General features: G+C 37.8%; 1 protein-coding gene across 2 annotated transcripts in view; it reads left to right on the forward strand.

The window, feature by feature from the left end:
- Kank (KN motif and ankyrin repeat domain-containing protein 2 kank) overlaps positions 1-24,716 on the forward strand; it is a 69,199-nt gene that overhangs the window by 10,610 nt on the left and 33,873 nt on the right. The gene's annotated exons all lie outside the window — the stretch shown is intronic.

Raw genomic sequence — 24,716 nt, forward strand, 5'->3', positions numbered from 1 at the left:
AATTTCTCCTGTCGTATTACCTCATGCCACAGCATCCTCGGAGAAAATGTAAACTTTTATTTCGCAAAGTAGTCGCAAGACATGCGACTGCTTTTACTTGTATCATCGGAAAACTGTCGGATGCGTTTCTCGTGTTCGTTTTGCTTAACAAAGAAAAAAAGCGGATTGATGTGTGTACTCTACGCTGCAAAACCTAAAACTGTAAAGTTATCTCGTCGATGTAGCGTCGATAGAATTGCATCGCCGAAACGTTAAATCAATAATCCATTTATCAAAACTTCGTTCTCTCTAATCTTCGAAAACTTACTTCTCGAAAATTTTTAGTACAAAAAGCTTGAAAACCTTCGAATCGAATTAAACGTTGCCTTGTCCTACTTTACGGAAATTTGACCAACGATAATACGTGTTTCCATGATTTTCCCTGATATTTTATTCCAGACTCGTTAGAATCATTTTTTCCTGTGGAATATTCAACGAACTTTCTGATGTTTTAACGTTGCCAGGTTAGTACGCGTTGTGTGAAAACAAGAACGGAGTTGAAAGTAGGAAAATCGTTGAATCTATGAAGAGAATTAACTATAGAGCCGTGGTAGATAATAAATCAGACGAAATAAATTATAGTTCGCTTAGTTGGCTCTTTAGGTCGAGTTTTTGTCCTCGTCGAGCTGGTAATTATTCGAACGACCGATAATCGTGCCCGGTCAGCATGTTGATGCACTGTCGGTATGCGATCTTTTCATTAAATTAGCAACACTCGCGAGCGCGTGCCGCGTTACGAACTAGCCTGTGGCTCTTCCGCTGCGAAGATTAAACCGGATATAACGAAAAAAAGGAAATAATGGTAATTACGTATCGAAAAATTATATATCCGAATAATTATATGAAAAAGAGAAGATACAGAGCCAAAGGTGTTCGATACTTTGCTATGTAACACGCGTTTGTGAACAATTCACGAGTTTCTTTGAATTTGTACTTCTTTCTAGCGCAATATCGAGTTTCAATTTCACAATACATCGTGACGAAATTTATTTTTGTAATACGGTATTCTGTACCTTACCTTTGTCCGAGAGTTTAACGCGCTACTTTGGTCGATACGACAAACGAAAGCAAAGTAAAAATGTGAACAGCGTTTATTGCCTAAAATATACAGGGTGGTTGGTAACTGGTGGTACGAGCGGAAAGGGGGTGATTCTACGTGAAAAAAGAAGTCGAAAATATAGAATAAAATTTTTTTTTTAATTTTTCCATCGAGACGATCCACAGTGAGATCCGTTATAACGCGTACCGAGCGAAAGTTCAGAGTCGATTTTCTCGAAAACAAAGTCTCGAACGAAAAATTTTTATTCTATATTTTCGACTTCTTTTTTCGCCTAGAATCACCCCCTTTCCGCTTGTACCACCAGCTACCAACCAGCCTGTAGAATATAAAATACGATTGAATATTAAATGATCTATCATCTCTTACATCTACCTATGTACGTCTCAACGATACCAGTTGAAGAAAAAGAACTGCTTTCTCGATATTTACCTAACACAGATATTCGATTGCATAACTTCGGATTCTGAATGAAATTCTTTCTCCGAGCTAATTAGCAATCCACCAAATACAATACAGAGGAATTTCATTCTATCAACGCTGGAGAAGTAATCCGTACAAATATTTCGTAACTGTAAAGAAATAATTTCATACGAAAAATGTCATATCGCAGCGTAAATACAATTAAATTTAGTAATATCCTGCACGATCGTTTGAAACGTGAAATCCGAGGAAATTACTCAAAACGTGGAAATTACTCTGACCTACGCGACGACGAAATAGCCTGAAAAAAAAAAAAAAAGGAAAACGTGCCTCACGACACGAAGGTACGTCATTATTAGTCATTATGTAAGACGACAATGACAGTGACGCAAGGAGCGTCAATATAAATTCGATTATCTTATCTTAGGAAATATAGGAAGAGTATACAACGATGATGAGTTCAGTGTGAAGTGTGAATAAGTCGAGTTTACCTGGGTTAAGATAGCTTTTATCGCCAGATGGCTATAACTATTTATACGCAGAGACGAGACTCGTTTATTAACATAAACATTCGCCAAGCATGACTAGCTAAGTTAAAACGCGAAACAGCGAGATGCTCGCGAGAGAAACTTGCATAAATCGTCGATCGTCCGTGCATTGTGTATAACGTAGACGACCGTAATTTATTTTGCGTGTTGGATCGGCGATCGATGGATCCAGTATGGTGCGAGTCACCGAGTCATCATTAATATTGGTTTTTACTCGATTTTATCGATCAAGTTTTTTTTTTTTATTTAATATTTCACATTCACAATTTGTCAAATTTGGACATTTGGTAAAATTTTTTAACTGTTTGATTATCACGTGGGTGGCCACCCCCAGCGGGGTACCATCTTCGTGTTTGTTAGATTATGGTGATTAGAATGGTGAAATCAAAAGATTGATGTCGAGGAAGTAGGCGAACTTTAGATCGATCTTCTTTAGTGATCAAAAATAATAAATTAAAATCAAATGTAATTAAAATTCTGAAAAGTTTCAAGATCAATGTTATCGTAGATTTAATCCTTTCTGCGCGATTTCCTAAACGACAAAGGTATTTTTAATACAATTTCATAGAAATAAATAAAAAGAAATGTTGAAAAATATCGCTCCATCCGGCGAGCTTAAACTCATCGACACGATAACGCATCTGAAATTGCAGCGTTTGTCGTACCCTGTAAATTGCAACAATGACGATAGCACGGATGGTTAAACAAAAAAAATAATACGATTCAGACACGATAGATATTGGAAATTGGAAAATGATTATTGACGGACCAGAGGTTCACGAAATTTCTCTTGGCATTAAAAATTAACTTCAATCGCGATTCAATGATTTTACTCGTTAATTTTTTGACGCGCGCTCGGCCATACCAGTGTTTTAAATCAGCGTTCTGAAAAGTAATCGAATAACTCGAACTTGGCTGATATTTAGCTTCGTTAGAATAGAATTTATATATCTTTCGATGGTAAAATTTAAAACAGTACGTCACAGCGTGTTTGGCAAATAGGAAAGAAATAATAAAGAAGACTTGGTATCTAGAAGCTTTATTTCGATTATTTTCTACACAGTTAGAGCCATGTTTTTATCTTTCGAAAATTTACAGTATATATTAGGTCATCCCATAAGTTCGTGCCGACTTTTGCGTATACATTTCATGTGTCGATTTCTAAACATACGGCGATAAGGGACCGATGCACTCGAGCTTAGCTGATCGAGAACAGGCTAGAGCAGATTTTCGTGGGTATAAGATCGTAATATAGCGAACACAGTGACTTCTAACAGTAAAAAATCACGAGCGAAATGCGTATCCATTTTCGACATCTCGTGTTGTATGAATTTCGAAAAGGAAGTTCTGTAACAATTGCCACGAAAAACATATGTGCTGTTTACGGAGAAAATGCGCTTTCATCTCGCACCTGTAGGAAGTGATTCCGACGTTTTAGAGCTCGGAATTTCTGTTTAGAAGACGAGGAACGCTCCGGGCGTCCTCCTCAGACAGACGAAGATAAAATTCGGGATCTTGTTGAAAAATCACGAAGTTTGACAGTTCGAGAGATTGCAAATGTTCTGAAAATACCCAAGACAACGATTCATAGGTGTTTAAAAAAAATAACATATATAGCCGCTCGAAAAACGGCACGAACTTATGGCATGACCTAATATTTTTCGAATATATTACATCATCTTCGGAATGAAATACCTCGAGGCTAAAAAAAGAAAAAAAATTTCTGGGATTTCCTTCCTCATTTTTGTGTATTGTGATCATCCGTGAAATTGCGGTAAAAAAATCGGTAAAATTAGATTCGACGAAATATACGATCCGTTCGGATGAATTTCGGAATGTAATTATAACGGAACATATCAATCTCGTTCTCTTATTACTTTAAAATCACCTGATTTTATATTCAGTTGATTTAAAATTCAGATTCGTACAGTTCATCAAATACACCGAGAACATTTCGAAAAACCGGCTGAATTTTAAATGGATTGATAAAACTCGCCGACTTGAAATTCCCACGCAACGTATGAAACGCATTAATTCAAAAAGTATAGTACGATGCTCGATATGTACGCTGAAAAACTAACCGTTTCTTTTAGCTGAATCCGAATCTGACCTCGGCTGAATCCGAGAGGTTTCCTTGTTCAATCACAGAAATATAAATCACCGTTTTAATTGGAGAACCGTTTCTTCCCGACACAATGCAACTCCGAGCGCATTCAACAAGCTGAATGCACCTTTTAACACCAGCTTTGTTATTGTAATTCAGGAACCTGATGCCTGATAAACGAAACATAAAGGAGAATATGTGAAGGAAAAAGAAAATATCTATTATCCTATAACGATGCCAGGCGAAGTGATCCAACTATAGGGTCTTTGAATTTTTATATCGCAATCTCATTTTTGTTCCGACAGTCGGAAAGACTTGGAATACTTTATGAGAAACTGTAGCATGAAATTGAAATTGAAGTTGAAATTTTCTCGTATTTTTTTCACACTTGAACAACTTTTTAACGATAAAAGTATTCCGGCAACCAAAGAACGAAAGAGGATTGAATTAATACAGAGCGTAATGTTTGAAAGGGTATTCTTCGAACTCTCGTTTGTCTTATTCGTGCAAGCTTGTGATTTTCTACTTTTAAAGTCTCTGTAAAACTACTATTATTTTCATAATAAACGTGTTATTACAGAGACACGCGAAATACCCGGTGCATAACGTTGCATGCACGACGTTACATCGTGAAATATTTCGTTCGTAGATACGAACGATAGAACGAGCTCCATTTCCTCTCCGATCACTGTCAAAGATAACATAAATCACCTAGATAAATCAATTAGAAGAACTTTGAATGTCTGCTCGTTTAAAACGAGTACAATCCACGCTGGACTCGTGCATGTCAAACGCAAGACGCATGGAGCATTCTGGCTGCGCTTTTTAATGCCTCGTTCGGTATAACAACCAGGAAACAATCCCATATTCCGGTCTTGGGACGTATTCATGATCGCCCGTGGCAATGAAAAACGCGCAAAAACTCAAGCGGGAATAACCGCGATGCTTGGCTGAAGCGAATAGAAAAGGGCATAAGAGATAACGACGCGTAACAGGAACGTTAAAGTTGCGAGAAGAGGTGGGCAACGAGCAAAGGTAAAAAGAATGGGAAAAACATCGGATCGTTAAGGTCGAAGATAAAGAAATTCGTAGAAAAGCGAGAGTACTGGGGGGAAAAAAGCGAGACTTTTTTTCTAGACAAGGAAGAAAAAAGAGTAAACGTTACAACGTAAAAATGTTTTAAGCACGTATTTCGAGCGAGGTCCCGAATGTAAATCGGGAGGCATCCTAAGTCGCGATGCGTGCGCTATGAATAAATAATAACAGTGATAACGATATAGAAAGACGAATAAACGTAGACAGAAGAATTCCATTCGGATTTTTTCGATATTTCAATATTTCGTGATAATTGGCAATCGACAAAAGGTTTCCAGATTTGTATAGGTAAAGAGGACAGAGAAGGACAATCGCGTAGATAGTAGGAAAGGGTAGAGAAGAGAGGATGGAGAGGAAAAGAGAATAGAGTAGCACGAAAGGGAAACAAATAGAATTAATACTACGTTGTGTGTTTGTAAAATCGAAGTTACAGACGAAAGGACCGGATAACGGGGAAAAATACAGATGGGCGAGAGAAAGAATGGAAGAAGCAAATTAAATGAGCTATATGTTTCGCGTTTGTAAAATTGGAGATAAAGAAAGGAAAATAAATAGTAGAAAAGGAAGAGGACGAGGGAAAAAGAACGGAGAACGGAGAACACGAGAGAAAATAAAGTTAATCGTATGCGTTTGCCACATACAGAGATCCGCGGGGGAGATCTGGCTTCGAAGAAGCTCGAACACGTTTCGTGTTCGGAACACGAATGCCAATATAGTTTCGAGCGAAGGTTTACCGCCGTGGTCGCTGGTACTCGTCACCTTGAGCCGGCGATTTAGGCACGTTCACAGAAAATACGCGTGTCATTCGGAATTCCTTGGTTCGCGACCGAGAAAATCGTCTTCAAGGATCACCATTACGCGTGCTCCTCGTGTCAGCGTTATTTATACCGTCGTTACGCCTCGATTTTCATTCCGTGCTTCCTTCGATCTTTCCTTTGCTTCAGCACGCGCGTATCGTATACGCGCTGAAGCTGCATCCTCGCCGAAGCAAAAACGAGCAACCTTTTGTGGATGTTCTATCGTTTGTTGAAAAAGTTGTTAGTTATTGTTCGATGCTTGTTCGCGTTTCTTCGGGTTCTTAGCGCTATATACAAAAGTAACAAAAGGTAATGCTCGTTGTCTGTTTCCGTTCGAAGCGGCAAAGATCAAAGGAACGTAAAGAACACAGCGATAGAAACGAGTAAGCCTCTCGGTAGTCAAACCGATCAGCGAACGTAAAAGCTGCTACATATAAGCTGTATGGAAGAACGACAAATTTTCTTTGGAATCGACTATTGCTTACGCGGTCTCCTTATGAGAAATATATTTATGAAAATAAGATGTCTTTTCTCAGATGTTCAATACGAATTACCTAGCTGGATAACGTGAAATTGATAACTTTATAAAAAGTGGATTTAATCAATTTGCTCTGTAACATATACTTACAGCTTCTCTCTTTTTCTGTGCTCTTCGTTCATTCGATACCGTTTACAGTATACGGCAACAATAACGAAACGAAAAATACCTCGTTGTTGCTTCAACAAGGACGTAGCTTAACCATCATCGTCTCGATATAGTATACTCCGGTATTCCATGGTGTTTCGATTCTCCCATTCGAGAAAACAGGCCGACGATTTCCCATGAACGACCTCGAAATAAAAACGGCAAAGATACGCAGCTGGTCTGACGATGAAATTATATTTGAACGACGATATGCTCCTCCTACTTTCCAGATTGTCACGAACGATCTAATGGAATCTGCAAACGACCAAAATGGCGTATATGGAGAACGTTGTTCGCGCGAAATGTTCCCGATTGCCGGTCTTTAAAGCTCTTTTAAAGGAATATGCCTGTATGATCGCGAACCGGGTCGTGCGTTATTCATGTCACACACGCGTGTGCGTAATGTGCATGGGCGAACGAGAAAGGCTGATAGGTGAGCCCACGTGGGTTCTCTTATGTTCCTTTTCATGTACCGGGTGGAACCAAGTGTTCCAACCTCTAGCGATCGTAAAATCGATGCCTTCGAGATGTTTAGATCGGAGACCATAACCTTGAACTGACGTTTTCTCGTAAAGAAAAGGAAAGAACGAGACCCTGTTCGTCCTTCGAGGCTTTATAATTTGAACATGGTTGACACGGTGAAACGGACAAAGAATATTTCGATCTTTTAACCTCGATTAGTCGGTATCGCATAAATAATTCAACTTTCTCGATACTTCGAACTTGAACTTGCTGATTTTGATCATTCGATTCTATGGTACGTGTATCGGTATATTATATATCGATAGGATGAGATTAAATCTCATTGGTTGTATAGATCTCTATCGTCTATCGTGGATTATTGAATTTCAGAAATTAGTAGGTTAAAAATGCGAGATTATAATCTCGTGATTTCTCAACTTCCACTTTCTAATTTTGATTAATTACTTTCGTGAATTTCATCGACGTGATACACGTCGAAAGGAAGAAACGAAACTTGCCGAGTCCATTAAAGTTCAATTCTTTTCACCTCGACTATCCAGTTTTACAATTGAATAGGTTGTAAAATAACGATTAAACTTTCTTGTTCCTTAAACGTCAACTTTCTACCATCTATTATCCAATTCGACCCACGAACGTACCAGCACCACACACTAAAGACAAGAAATTAAAACGGCGCTTATATCGAACTTAAGAAATTAAATCTCTGAGAACACTTAAGAAATAATACTCTGAAGGTAAAAGTTTGAACCTCTTTGATTCCCCGAAACTACAGTCTTCTCTAACTACTCTATTTTTCCAAACGAACGCATCTCCGCGATTCGTTTGTCAAAAGCAAGAAACCGATCTTCCGCGACGACCGAAACTTGTCATCACCTCCACCCTACGTTCACAGCCTCCGAATAAATTCTCGATCTTCGGACTCGACAAAAAAGCAAACTTGGTCAAAAGGATTTTTCCGAACCACTCTTCAATTCCTTTCCTACTATCCAACTTCCGGTCTAGATTACCAGCGAGTCGTTTCTCCGACTGCTGCGATTCTATCGATCGGCGAAGGACGCAGCTGAGAATGGCTTCTGATATCGACAGCGTGGAAATTTACGTGACTCGAGGACGATGGTGATTAAGCGAGCGCGGATCCCTTTGGTTGCCGCTTTCCAGCCAAGGACAGAGACGCGTGTCCTCGTCGTATCCTGGTCCGTGTTCGTTACGTCAGGTGTACGAATGTTTCCAGGCACCCCTTACATTCGATCACCCACACTGTGCACGCGATCGCGTACGAGAAGACAACACAACGTCGTGCGTACGCCTACGCGGCTTACGCCTTCGCGGCTCGTTGCATCAGGCCCCAGTGTTACAGGCCCAATAAAGGAGCACTCACACGCGCGCAGAGCGGGTAAAACGAGCCGCGATAAAGGAGAAAATAAAGGAACGACAAGAGGAGAGAAACTCGCGGCATAATTAATTCACGCGAGCTGAAACGAGCTGTGGAAGACGCCGAGAAGAGAAATTCCCTCTTGGATTGCGCAAAACTGACCCTTTGCTTCGTTCCTAACTCTACGATCGTCCTTTCGACGCGTCTATTAATTAATTGTTGCTCGAACGAATTACGATTGAATAGGTTTGTGCTGTTTCTGGACGTTTTCGTGTAAAATACTATTTGGTTTCTTCTTGTCCTATAACTGCCGGAACCAGCGTAGAATATTTAATTATACAGAAAATTCAACTTTGCATGGAGTCGATTTTATAAATCCAATTGAACATAATTGCATAATATAATTACGTTTGTCGTGTTACATCTGCCACGTTGTGCCTATGCAAGAATTGGGAGTTTTAAGGTAGCTTCACAGCTAAGATCCAGCGTAGATTGGATTGATCTATATAGTCGTTATAGTTTACATGTATAGTAATTAAATATATATATATATACAGAGGAATTCACGTAATTGGAACAAGCCATATCTGTTTCTGACTGCAATTAGAAAAAATGTCGGAAGATGATGAATGGTCCGCGAGTGCAATCATGCACATGCATTTTAGTGCAATCATGCAAGTTGCACCATTTTTCTCAGTGGAAGCGTGTAATTTGTTGCATAGGTAAAATCCTCTCGTCATTCTGTGTAAAAATGACGTTAGGTAATGTGCAACATAAAAATGATTAATTCGGGTGATGTGTATTTTGAATAAATTTCTTCGTTAATAGAGAAGCTGGTAAACTCCGTTACATACTTTGTACATATCGGAGTACAAAGTACAACTTTTGGAATGTTGCAAGAACCTCCAATACCCTAGTCCAGATTTTTACTACAGCTACACTTAAGTAATAAAACTAAGAAATAGTTTTAATGTTCCAATCCGATTTTACGACGATAGGCTTGGGCTCGAAGTGACATAACGGGTCACTGAACGTAGCCACGATCGCGGGAGGGACGTGCACCTGACAGAGGTGTGGAATAATTATATAGCTCTCCTTAAAAACAAAGACAGGTAGGCAGAAGAATATATAAGGGCAGTTCCACTTGGACTGCAGGTGAGTTCATTCAGATAAATTTTACTCGTACGTGGAGTCATACGTGTATCACGTCGCATTCGTCATCCCGTTGGCCGTGGATTCGTTATCGAACCTGAATTCGTTGTCGTCGACATCTCGCCGCTGTTACTCACAGCCTCTTGTAGTGACCACACTTGTACCAATAAATATCAGCTATAACCGCGATGGTAAATTCGAGCGTAAATGGTGAATTCGAACCCGACATATAGATTATATACAATTTCTAAGAAAGTTTCCGAAGAAACGAATAAGAAGGATTCACGTACGCGAGAATCGATAGCGGCAGCGTTAGAAATCGATTTTATTAATTTACGTAACAATGTTGTGAAAGTGAAATGTTACTTATTATGAACGATGCGATAGAAAGTATAATGATCTAAGAGAATAGTCTGCCGATCGACCGTAAGATGCCGGACTTTATGCTGCAAGGCAAGGAGCAAGAGAATGACTAGTCGATGGACGAGATTAATGCGCGTTTCTAATTTCTCGAACTAGTAGTTAATCATAGCAGCTACTCGCCGCTTGCTATATCACTCAGAATGAAATATAACGTATCTTAAGAATCACTTCACCGCGTTGATGTATTATCGATAATCGTCGCAAAAGAATTGTGCGTACCTCGTGACTAAATTAACGCAGGTCGAGCTGTTATGAGGTTAATTAAATCTACTCGTTGCGGCAACGTTAAAGCGTCGATTGTAAATTGATGTTTGCGCACGGGTGCAGGGTCGAGCAGCTTCGACGACAGCCAGGTTCGAGAGCCGTTCGATACACAAAGTTTCCTATCAGAGTCGAACAAGCGCAACCAATTTGCTTCGAACATGTGCTCGTTACCAATTGCTTCTTAAGTTTCGTCGTTGTAGTCGATAACAGCTCGACTAATGATACCTTTGCGAATATTAGAGAAAGTGAGATATGATAGATTTTTATATTATATTTTATATATTGATATAACAGAAGAATTTCTGAAACGGAGGATGAAAGACACGAGTAAATAGAATTTAAGTAAAATTATAGACAGAGTCTAGCTAATTTTTGTCGTTGCAGTCGATCAAAGAACGCTAATGCCACTCTTTACGTTGTACGATTTCTGCTTAACAAATTATAAAGTACAAGTCTGTTGTTTAGTTCGTTCCTTCCTAATCGTTACGACTTCGTAACTGTGTTTTTCTTATCCTCCGTTATTTAACGACCAGTTCCATAGTGTCTGTACTACGCGATTAAGCGATCGCTCGAATTAGAAGCTGTTCACCGCATCTGTTAATTTCTCGAAACTGATTTCACGTATTCAATAATATGCATGGTTTAATCAAGTTCTGTGTAATCGCATATTATTACCTGTACAGTGTTAACTATGGTCGATGTCGGAAAAATCGTTGAGAATCACTCTGCTTGATATAATATTGAAATCTGATTATATAATTCTCTCAACATCGAAAATGATCCACGATGGCTGAATAAATTATATCCTGCCTCTGTTTACCTTATTAATTCCCGGATAAAGTTACTTCGTTAATTAATTGCTACATATGTACGTTACAGCAACAATTGAAATCGTATCTCATTAACAATTTTAAATTACACGTCAGTTGCTACCTTCGAATTATCAATTCAGATTTGTAACGTGGAGAGGATACTCTTTCGTTTCAAACACACAGACATCGATTGATATCGTTTTCACCGAATTTCTTTAATCCATTAAAACAAGATAAATTTCAACGGCTAGAAAATGTTCAACAACGCGAATGACGCAGATAATATTACCATATAATCGATTCGTTAGTTCGATTAATCTCTTGCAATTTTGCGATCTTACGGTGTAGAATATTTCCATCTATCGTGACTCTGAAGGCAAAATTCAACAGCGGTCAACGTGTTAACAGCGTTTCTTATCGAGATGAACAAAGATCACGAGTCGTAGGCGCGATCGAGGATCCCGTATTCCAAGTCCAACCGGCCGGAAGTCGTTCATTTGCCCGACGATATCTATGCAAAACAAAGTCAAGCCCGAGGAGCTCTCGCGGTTCTCCGGCTCGTGCTATTCGATTTCTTCGTTGGCTAGTAAATGGTAGCTAGGAAACGATATTTGATGCCGACGCAATTGTACTCGCGACGTTGTTTTGCTCATCGATCCGCGGCACGGCACTTCGATAATTGCATCTAGTCATTTTTCACAAGTTGCACCTATACGCGTCGCCTTCTTCCATAGCGCGTAATGCATAATTCGATACGAAACGCTCTTCTAACCTTCGTATAATATTTCCTCGTTAAAACTTCGATCTTCGATCATTAAGCAGACGTTGGTAAATCGTCGGAGAGCGAGTGGTGGTAATTTTGAACTTTGTATCGTTTCCAAGTTATTGCGTGGAACGCGTATTGGATGCTCGTAATCTTGTAAATACCGACAGATTTTTAACAAAGGTATCTGTCGTAAACACGCAATTGCGGTATTATTATACTTTTAAACGTTTGGTCACTTAGAACCTTTGACTCATCCGACATTTTTTGTATACTATCTCCTCTCCTATTACAACGTCGTTCGTTTCATTATCATACTTGCCGCCGTTACGCAAGAGAATTTGTTGCTAACTTGTAACTAGCGGCATGCAAAATTTCGCTGTTCGTAGAATTTCATAATATCGGATTCTCACGTGTAATTTGCAAAAGCTATTCGTAAAACTTCGTTTGTTCGATCATCGAACTCGTTACTGTCGTAATGTACAATATGTCGTGTGTATATAAGATTTTATTAACGTTCGTAACTCGTAACTACTAACGTGTACAATTTCATTAATAATATCGGTTTGGTTACGCGAAAGAATGCCAGGTATCTAACGCGCGAAGGGAACAAGAAAATATTCGTTCTCGGAATACTCGTGTCTTTTATCTCACATTTGCATGATAAAAGTAAGATAGAAACGAGGACAAATTGCTGCGCTAGAAACAGGATTGACATTGCGGCGCTTACTCGATAGCAGTCTGATGACGGGAATGTTTTCGGTTAAAAATATGACCGGCTGTGTTACCTATAATTAAACGCGGTCGATAGGCTGAGAAGTCAATCTAATTTCTTCCAACGCGAAAATAAATCCGTGCGCGCTTGACAGCTTGGTTAAATTTACACGCTGGTTTATTTACCGGATTTACTGCTATTATTTCACGGCAAATAGCGAAACCAGATTTATGATAATTAAACAGGAATACAAGTAACCTTAATATAATTTCCATTGAAGACAAAATATATCACGATCATAAATAAACGTACACACACGAATAAATGCACGTTACGTCAGAATCGATGCGCGTTCGAGAAAAATTCCTAATCGATGCATAATCGTTGAGGAAAAGTGTCGAAGAGGTGTAGAAAAAGGCAGATAGCTGGAATAAAGGGGAAAGTTAGAGAGATATTTGAAGGGGAAGAAAGTGCAGTTTCGTGAAATGCAAAAGCGAAACTATGTACATAGCTGTGCGATGTAATATACATTAACAAATTTTTTAAGCATCTGTTTAGTTTAATTTCTATGAAACGTTAAAATATTCCGTACGTAAATGCCGGAGACGTAATTTTATGATTTTTCCATTCAGAAAACAGTCATTTTCTATCCAAAGTGAGGCCGCAAATATTTACGTATGCATGGAAAGTATAAAGTTGCGTAACTATGCGAAGTATCCAAAGTATAGTCGCAAGATACTCGTTCTAATATTTAGTGGATGAAACAACTCTCTTAGATATCGTTTCTTTATCTTTTTCCACGAAAATACAAATTTGCATAAATATCTGCGATCTTATCGCTCGCAGGGATCGAAGGATGTTGTCAAACGATCCATGGAACAACCATTTATCGCGATGATCTTTTAGATCGCGATCAATGGCAGCTTAATTTCATCTCCATCGATGCGATTCGCGAGGCAGATATAATTTCTATCAATATCCTATTACCGAGCTATGCAAGAAATAGAGAGATCAATTTCATGCTCAACTAAATCGCGATTATCAGCGTGTCGTGTATCGAGAAATCCTCGAATCCGTGTGCATTTCATCGTGTCAGAGTGATGAATGGATTGCTCGTGTGTGTGTATTTTAATTAAACGTTGTCAGACCGATGAAAGGGTAAATTTCGCAGGATCCACGTACGTTCCATTCAGCTGCTGAAGCTTGATATTTTACATGTGCTATTTTATACTTTATAAGAGAATACAATCGATGAAAATAAATGTGCAACTCTCGATAGACAGACCAGGTCATCCCACGCGAGAGATAACATTTACAGAGGCAATGAATTAACTTAACTCGTTTGCTGCGAGAAACAGTTCAAATATAATTAAAGGAAATTCTTAAACTCGATAAAATACGATAAAATCTTTATTATTATCATAATCTGCTGTTTTCACATCTCGTTAATTTCATTTGCAATTCTTTCGATCAATTTACCTAACTGAATTCTACTTTTTAAATATCGTGGTCGCGGTAGAGAATTCCAAGGATTTGTACAATATCTTTCTTTATTCCTATTATTTCATCTTCCACGATACAAGCTAGCTTTTGCCAAATTATGGAAATTTGATTTATATTGCCAAGCTTCCATAAAATATTCATTATCCAAATAGATTTTCTTATGCTTTAAAAAGCTAGCGAAGTTTGGTACTTTCGCTATGTAGATTACTTTATTTGCATACGTTCTCCAAGAATATACGTTTACATAATTTCTGCACATCACTGCCTCGACCTTAATAGCTTAACGGATAACGTTTCTGGTAGAACAATTCTTCTCGAAGACACCTATTGTCCTTTTATTCGAACAAATTGTTCTCCGTTTGCATTGTACGCTACTGTAACACCATTTGTAGCCATAAATAGCAGGTAATTAGAAAATTTAACAAGGAGAACATTCTTGCCCAGAAACGATTAACTAACCATAACATCGCGTAGAAAAATAACTGCACTTCGTCAGTCTAATAAGTACAGAGTTCATTCCTCCTCGGCTTATTCGTTCGTGTTTGCTGTCAACGGGCAAAAAGTATTTCCTGTTTTTATACAAGCACCGAAAGAACGAAGACACAGAACCGGCCTAAGAAAATGACAAAAATACGTGATGGTCTCGTCATCCGGTTGCTCATGATATTTTCGTCGTACGTTCATTGAGAAAAATCTTAACGGGCCTAGAGTACATGCCAACGTAGACACTTCTCGTATTTACTATATAGACATATCCGAGACTCCTTCAAACACATAAATCGCGTCCTGTCAAACAGCATGCAAAGAAAGCCGGTATTACAGAAGCGAAAGAAGAGACAAAAAGTTTGCAGCGATAAAGAGGCAGTTGCGGTGTTCGAATTGTATTTGTCGATGGAGAAGAAATATCACAGATTTCTTATATTGTACGAAAGCGCAAAAATTTGTATTGCTAACTCAAAAGTAGAGATAAAAGTGATAGAAAAGAAGGGCTATATGAGAAAATTAAAGCTGATGAAGTGGATAAAAGATATAAAGGAATAAAGAAGACAGGAAAAATTGTATTTGTCGATGGAGAAGAAATATCACAGATTTCTTATATTGTACGAAAGCGCAAAAATTTGTATTGCTAACTCAAAAGTAGAGATAAAAATGATAGGAAAGAAGGGCTATATGAGAAAATTAAAGCTGATGAAGTATATGAAAGGATCAAATGAGGATAAAAGATATAAAGGAATGAAGAAGACAGGAAAAATTGTATTTGTCGATGGAGGAGAAATATCATAGATTTCTTATATTGTACGAAAGCGCAAAAATTTGTATTGCTGACTCGAAAATAGAAATAAAAATGATAGAAGAGAAGGGCTATATGAGAACATTAAAGCTGATGAAGTATATGAAAGGATCAAATAAGGATAAAAGATATAAAGGAATGAAGAAGACAGGAAAAATTGTATTTGTCGATGGAGAAGAAATATCACAGATTTCTTATATCGTACGAAAGCGCAAAAATTTGTATTGCTAACTCAAAAGTAGAGATAAAAATGATAGGAAAGAAGGGCTATATGAGAAAATTAAAGCTGATGAAGTATATGAAAGGATCAAATGAGGATAAAAGATATAAAGGAATGAAGAAGACAGGAAAAATTGTATTTGTCAATGGAGAAGAAATACCACAGATTTCTTATATTGTACGAAAGCGCAAAAATTTGTATTACTAATTCGAAAATGGAGATAAAAGTGATAGAAAAGAAGGGCTATATGAAAAAATTAAAGCTGATGAAGTATATGAAAGGATCAAATGAGGATAAAAGATATAAAGGAATGAAGAAGACAAGAAAAATTGTATTTGTCGATGGAGAAGAAATATCATAGATTTCTTATATTGTACGAAAGCGCAAAAATTTGTATTGCTAATTCGAAAATAGAGATAAAAGTGATAGAAAAGAAGGGATATATGAGAAAATTAAAGCTGATGAAGTATATGAAAGGATAAAATGAGGATAAAAGATATAAAGGAATGAAGAAGACAGGAAAAATTGTATTTGTCGATGGAGAAGAAATATCACAGATTTCTTATATTGTACGAAAGCGCAAAAATTTGCATTGCTAACTCAAAAGTAGAGATAAAAATGATAGGAAAGAAGGGCTATATGAGAAAATTAAAGCTGATGAAGTATATGAAAGGATCAAATGAGGATAAAAGATATAAAGGAATGAAGAAGACAGGAAAAATTGTATTTGTCAATGGAGAAGAAATATCACAGATTTCTTATATTGTACGAAAGCGCAAAAATTTGTATTGCTGACTCGAAAATAGAAATAAAAACGATAGAAAAGAAGGGCTATATGAGAAATTAAAGCTGATAAAGTATATGAAAAGATAAAATGAGGATAAAAGATATAAAGGAATAAAGAAGACAGGAAAAACTGTATTTGTCGATGGAGAAGAAATATCACAGATTTCTTATATTGCACGAAAGCGCAAAAATTTGTATTACTAATTCGAAAATGGAGATAAAAGTGATAGGAAAGAAGGGCTATATGAAAAAATTAAAGCTGATAAAGCATATGAAAGGATCAGATGAGGATAAAAGATATAAAGGAATGAAGAAGACAGGAAAAATTGTATTTGTCGATGGAGAAAAAATATCACAGATTTCTTATATTGCACGAAAGCGCAAAAATTTGTATTACTAATTCGAAAATGAAGATAAAAATGATAGAAAAGAAGGGCTATATGAGAAAATTAAAGCTGATAAAGTATATAAAAGGATCAAATGAGGATAAAAGATATAAAGGAATGAAGAAGACAGGAAAAACTGTATTTGTCGATGGAGAAGAAATATCACAGATTTCTTATATTGTACGAAAGCGCAAAAATTTGTATTGCTAACTCGAAAAGAGAGATAAAAGTGATAGAAAAGAAGGGCTATATGAAAAAATTAAAGCTGATGAAGTATATGAAAGGATCAAATGAGGATAAAAGATATAAAGGAATAAAGAAGACAGGAAAAAGTCGAGTTGAAAATTGTCGGGTGCCAACTGCGATATTTGAATTACGTTTATTGGAAAAGAAATGAATAGCTTTCATATTCAAAAGAGTGCATTTAGGAGGAGATATTCGAAAAACGTTTATTACTACGAATATTAATTGACTATGAATTTATAATACGTTGCAGAAGGTGATTCGATCTTAATTAACTCCGAGTCGGTTTCTGTTGATTCGGTCAAATTACTAAAAATTGGAGCTGCCTCCTTATTGCAGCAGCTACTTTAAATCTTGACCTTCGTGGGCTTGCCTTTGCACCGATTTTCGCGGGTTGGTTATTTAAAGAGGCGACCAGAGGCAGCCAGGCGACCAGGCGACCAGGCGACCGTCTGAATGAAGTGGCGCTTACGGAGCGTGTAAATAAAATTTACGATTCGCAAGATCTCATGGCGAACTTTGAACCGTCTCTCCTTTACGATCTTCCTTCTCCATTTTGTCGACTGTTAAAGATTCTACGGTGTCGTTCTTCTGTTTGCTTAACAAACAAGGGGTGTGTACGCGAGACAACGTCATTCCGGGAATTCTAGATATTTTTAAATCGTACACTGTTCGATAAAAGGCAAAAGAAAGAAAAAAGCAAAGGAAGCAAAAATGAGAAACAATTGAAGGGTTCATGATAGAAACGATCCTTATCCATATTTGTCTCTGAAGATAAAGTATACCGTAACGTCTTTGACTTTCCTTCCATATATTTCAACTTTATTGACAAAATATTCACTATATTATATCATTTTTATATAAACAAGTAAAAGACAGTAAAATAAATAAACACTACTGTATCTGGTTATACACAGTACCAGTTAGAATCTTTTAATATCGCCTTCCAAATATAAAGTGACAAATCTACCAGCTCTGTACTTTTGCACACCAGCGTAAATCACTTTTTATTATACCAATCCCAGCGTGTTATGGAATTTATTTAGCTTCCGACTATTAGAACGTGTTATTGTCATTTGTTATTTCGAAAGTCGAATTTGACGAAGAGCTCCTCCGCTTCTCATAAGCACTTGCGTGAAATTTGAGAATACGAAAATATATAAAACATAACATAAATATACAAAGTAGCCGTAACTTGTAGTAGATGAAGTAAATATCCACTGTGGTTGCAACTTTTTTCATAAACATCCACAGTTTAGATACAAGTTTCTCTTGACAGACGGATAGACTCGTGTGTATACTTTTACCAAAACAAGAGCCTCGAAAGGAAACACAGGAGATCAACGACGCGGTTAACCGTATGATTTACACTGGTCCACGGAAGTTTAAGTGCTTCCTCGAAGACGTTGAAGATCGTCGCCGGTGGGGACCCGGTGTTTAATCTCCATCAGGATGCGTCCTCCTCGTCATCCGTGGCGGCTGCTTTGACCGTGGCACGTATGACTTTTTATCTCGCGCGTTTCTCTCGCCGGTTGCACGGCTCTCTTCTCCTATTTATACACTCGCGAGCCTCGTGGCTGGCGTGTGCTCGTTACTATCTGACCGCACAACGCGGGGTTAATGTTACCCTTTGAAGAGAAGGGAAAAAAAGATGGAGAGAAAAAGCGGCAAGCCGGAGCGAGGTGGAATTAAACGGCAGGAAAACAGGAAATTAATTGCTCTCGTGTTCCGTTAATTCCTTCCACAGACTCCTGCACGATACTTTGACGCACCCGCGCATTACATTTTAATTATACACGCTTTGTAATTACCGATGCGATTTTTAACCGACCGATACAACGCCTTGAGCTATATGTGTTGCGCTGTATAGCGCTGCGACGTAGGAAAAGAGAAAATCGGAAGATATACCTCGCAGGAACGATAGGAATTTCGATGGAATATGCGCCGGTGATATGGAGATGATCTCTAAGCGGAAAAAAAAAAGAAAAAGAAAATGAGTTTATCGCTTGTTTCGCGTTGCATCTATGTACATTGTAACGATTCGAAAACATTTGCGCAAAGTGATAGAAATTGAACTATTGGACCGAGTTAATAGATAAGTCGAACATGTAGAATACAATTTTTCCGTTCGGGGCTTCGTTTTTAAGAAAATAAAATTCGATCGTGATTAGTCGAGAATCGACCTAATACACGCGTATGGTAAATTTTCAAATTTATTTTTTTCCGAAACAAATTGTCTCGAGGCAAAAATTACACTCTGCATGTTCGATTTATTTTCACGCGTAGAACGACCTCCTGTCGATTATTTAGTCCTGTCTAATCTGGAATTAGCCATGTTCAAGTATACTTGATAAATAACTCGATTTTCTCGTAAACTAAGCCTCCAACGAGCAAATTTTATTTCATATTTTGTTCTTATTTTTTCATAAGGAATCGCCTCGCGCCCTCTTGGAGTATTCGCTGTACGTTATTCAGCGGCACCCTGTATATGCAGGGTATTTCATAACGTAAAATAATCCGCAACAGGTTATCTTCATAGATGGTGCTCGAAATGACCATCCTCGGTTTGTACGCAGTCGTAGCGACGAATTTCGCCGACATACAGAGCATTCTTTCGTAAACTGTCGTGGATTATTGAAACACAAAAATGGCTATAACTTTGAAGGAATGTCGAATAGGAGTACAGAATTACTTTCGTTTTTATCGTATGCCCTATCCACTCCTGAAATGGATTCCACGCGTTATGAAACATTCTGTACATACTGAACTAATTTCTCCTCAAATTATCTGCTTTCTAAGCTTGAAGTACCGTAGCCATGGAAAAACTGTTCGATTCTTTTTGCGATGTTTCTCAAAGTTTCATTTTTATTCGGAGTTCGAACGAACTAAACGTTTGTATCAGGTAATTTAGATTTCATATTAGGTAATTTAAAAAAAAATGGATATCTTTTCAAGACGCTCTTTACGCAATGTAAATGGTTCTATGGAAAATCATAAAACGAAATTACATTGCAACACAAACGTAACATAGTAACGAAACATAGTAATTTACGAGAACTAGGCGAGTGACAGATTTTACAACCAGTGGAGAAACAAAAATTCACGATATCAAGTTTCCTGAGTTTCTCCTTCGCTTCCTCGGCAATTGTTCCAAATTGAATTATTCGAACAGCGGTCATTCCTCTCTCTCGCCTTGCATTCGAAGAACGACCGCCACCCACGCGTTCGGAACGACGGTTTACCCGCGTCGAAGTCACGAAGTCGTAAATAAAATAGCGAACAAATTGCCTGGACAATGGCCGCTCGAAAGAAACGCACCGACGCCTCTCTTTTCAAAAGAAACTTCATAATCACGCAAACGTTTGTCGTGTGATTTCTTCGCTATTGTTTACAGGCCATTGTACAGCCTAGCATGCGAGTATCTCGCAGACAGACAAAGAGGACGAGCTGCAATGCCGAAGGTTGTCCGCGATATAGCAACAGAATCTCTTATCTGATGCGAGAAGAACTGTTGGACGCGCTGGCAAACAACTCTTTCCCTAGTGTCGACACGATAAAACCAATTTTCCTCGGTTTCCTTTTTGTTTATCGTTGTACAAACAACGGAACGTTAATGATAGCACGTAATGCTGGACTCTGTATGGAAGAACGCTGGTTCGAATACAGTTTCATTCGATGGAACTGTGCGTCGTGCTCGACACTCTGCTAACGAGGTAATTTTCCAACGATAACGAGGGCTGGGGGATGAAAGTGGCCGCGCAAGGTTAATCTGGCGAGGACGCGAGCGAGATACTCTAAACGATTTACCTCCATGCGCTCTGATAATATTTTTACATTTATGTTAACTTGTAGTCGAAATGTGTTGCATACATATTGTTGTATAGCTTCGTAATTATTAGGTCATGCCATAAGTTCGTGCCGTTTTTCGAGCGGGTATATATATGTTATTTTTTTTAAACACCTATGAATCGTTGTCTTAGGTATTTTCAGAACATTCGACATCTCTTGAACTGTCAGACTTCGTGATTTTTCAACAAGATCCCGAATTTTATCTTCGTCTGTCTGAGGAGGACGCCCGGAGCGTTCCTCGTCTTCTAAACAGAAATTCCCAGCTCTAAAACGTCGGAACCACTTCCTACAGGTGCGAGATGAAAGCGCATTTTCTCCGTAAACAGCACATATGTTTTTCGTGGCAATTGTTACAGAACTTCCTTTTCGAAATTCATACAACACGAGATGTCGAAAATGGATACGCATTTCGCTCGTGATTTTTTACTGTTAGAAGTCACTGTGTTCGCTATATTACGATCTTATACCCACGAAAATCTGCTCTAGCCTGTTCTCGATCAGTTAAGCTCGAGTGCATTGGTCCCTTATCGCCGTATGTTTAGAAATCGACACATGAAATGTATACGCAAAAGTCGGCACGAACTTATAGGATGACCTAATCAAGATTTTAGCTTCTAATTGGCATAGGGTCGTAGGTAATTAGGGATATTTGAGTCAAGTTAACATCATCCTAATTTTTTGCACCAGACAAATTTGTATTTCTATATGTGACATAATGTATAGAAATATTATATTTGTACACATAATTGTATCAATTCATCGTCGATTAATTGGATTTGATATCGTTGGATCGTATTTTGTGTCCAGTTATTTAATCTTACAATTAAAGTATTTCACTTTGGCAGGTTGTATAGGTATTCGGAAAATCTATACAATATACGAGTGAATATGGATATTGATACTTTTTTCGAATGCTAGAGACAGACTTTGATTACAAAACGAACGTATATTTCAACGAATCGCGATAGGAGCACTATGGAAACACGGATGGTTTTGTTTCCTTCTTTTTTATTTTTTGTTCTTTTTGAGATACCGGTTTCGATGCTCGTCTATACTGGGGATATTTCAAGGCAACTGAAAGGTAGAACTTTTTTACGCTGGCTGTATCGAGTTTTTATGAAAGCTTGGCGTAATTAATTGGTTGGCAAAAGAGAAGTTCTTTAGTTTGCGATAAATTACTTGTCTACTGAAGCAACATGGGAAAGCAATAACATTTATGTATGTTTGTTAATTAGCGGAAGTACAGCCTTTAAACTCCAACATGAAGTTTAATATTTAATAAAAGCGGAATTTTATTAAGTTTAGTATTACAAACGTAGTAAACATCTTGGGGAAAAATCTTGTTGATCCATTCGTTCTTTACAGCCGTAAGACCCTTGTTAAAATAAAAACGCGGAGGACTTGTTTGATGATAAAGACGAAGGCATCTTCATCGCGCGGTTCTAAAAAATGTCCATAAACGAAATGTATATACGTACAGATTATACGACATGCCATAATTGTACAATTATGCTTTACGATGAAAGCAAAGAAAAAGCAAGATTCGTTTATTTCATCTTACGAATAAGATAAAAAGTCAATGAAAGCAAAAAAATTTTTTTTTAAGAACAGAATTCTCGAACTTGACAATTGAAGAGATAAAACTTCTGTTGTGAAGAGAAAAGTTATAAAAATTGTCGAAAACTGTCTACTTTGAAGGTGTTGAGGATCTCGAGGATCTTTGAAGATCTTTTAGCCAACTTTAAAATCGCTAAAATAACGACCTCGATTCTTCTTATCTTCGTATGAACTTTTAAATAATTCAATCAAATCGCAGAACTCGAGTACAGAAGGAAGTAATGGATTAAGCATCGAATGACTCGTAGCCAAAGCATCGGAAACCAGTCCGCTCGCGTCCAAACCTTCAAACCTCACAAATTATCAATTTAGGGCAACGAGGAATGTCATATGACAGAAGCAGCGAACGTTTGATAGATCCTCTCAAACAGGCTTCGTAAGCTAACTGTGCTATCAGTTGGTCAGTTTATCAACTAAACTGCGTATCGATCCATTCGGCGGTAGGCAGTGTCGTGTTATAGCTATTTCACGTTCGCAACCTTCCATCGGTGTCGAATCTAAATCCAACGTGAAATTTCAACCATCGCGCATTGCTCGATGCTGGTTTCGACTAAATTTCCGAAATTAGGCCACGGTTCGCGTGTAATCAACTACTTTGCCTTCCGTTCGACGAAATCTTCCTCTATGGCTCTAGTTACGTTTACAGTGATCCATGAAAGTGTTTGAACACTTATCACACGACACATTTATATTTATAGTATAGTACATGTTACATTATCGCACAAGACATTGTGAAATTTCATTAGCAGCGTTTTTCAACCAGTGAATTTGAAAGCAATTTGAAAATGTATATAAAAGCTACGAGATGTTCGTTGCAAATATATTTATTGTTAGTGAAAAATTATTACGCAGTGTAAATAGTAGTATTGCACGCGCGATTAATGATAAATATGCTCACTAAATGTCCAAGTTTATTCGTCTAATGGATAAATTGATCGTGTAAATATTTTTGTGATCTGTGTGAAATGTATATTTGCACAAAATATCTTCTACAGGGTGGTTGGTTACCAGTGGTACACGCGGGAAGGGGATGATTCTACGCGAAAAAAGAAGTCGAAAAACTAGAATAAAAATTTTTCGTTCGAGGCTTTGTTTTCGAGAAAATCGACTTTGAATTTTCGCTCGGTACGCGTCCACTTTGCCACGCCTCGTTATAACGGATCTCACTGTAGATCGTTGTCTCGATGGAAAAATTAAAAAAAAAATTTGTATTCTATATTTTCGACTTCTTTTTTCGCGTAGAATCACCCCCTTTCCGCTTGTACCACCAGTTACCAACCACCCTGTATAGTATGTTACATTATCATACAAGACATTGTGAAATTTCATTAGCAGCATTTTTCAACCAGTGAATTTGAAAGCAATTTGAAAATGCATACAAAAGCTACGAGATGTTCGTTGCAAATATATTTATTGTTAGTGAAAAATTATTACGCAGTGTAAATAGTAGTATTGCACGCGCGATTAATGATAAATATGTCCACTGAACGTCCAAGTTTATTCGTCTAATGGATAAATTGACCGTGTAAATATTTTTGTGATCTGTGTGAAATGTATATTTGCACAAAATGTCCTCTATATTTATATTTTCGGATCGGTTTCAAAATTTATCGATGTAATCACGATGATAGTATCTTATTGCATTGCTAGTTCAAAATGGTTTACATAATACGCATAATATATTCATGGAAGGTTTCTATAACCGTTCGAATACTTTTCTTAGCCACTGTACGTGAGTTGCTTGTCAGTTCGTAATATCGTCGTTGATTCGATCGTTTCGATGAACAGAGTCGTATACCTTGTGTCTTCTTGTAATTTGTGGTGTACAGTCGAAAGTTAAATCATTAAGAAGTTTCGTGTGACGCTGAAGATGCGAGTACACTGTTTGTTGGCCTTGGAATATTTACCAGAAGATAGTCCAGAGATGTTCGATAACGAGGATTAAACGTCGTGTCTTGTAACGTCTTTGAACCGAGTGTACAGAATATTGAAATATGCGTTAGCTTCGATGGTTTAGCACTAACGAGCGGTAAGTTAATGTTATATGGGTCAATGTCGTATTTACGTGGTTGCGGTTAATAGAATTTGC

Source organism: Bombus vancouverensis, chromosome 6 (genome assembly GCF_051014615.1).
Source record: "Bombus vancouverensis nearcticus chromosome 6, iyBomVanc1_principal, whole genome shotgun sequence".
Taxonomy (NCBI): Eukaryota; Metazoa; Arthropoda; class Insecta; order Hymenoptera; family Apidae; genus Bombus; species Bombus vancouverensis.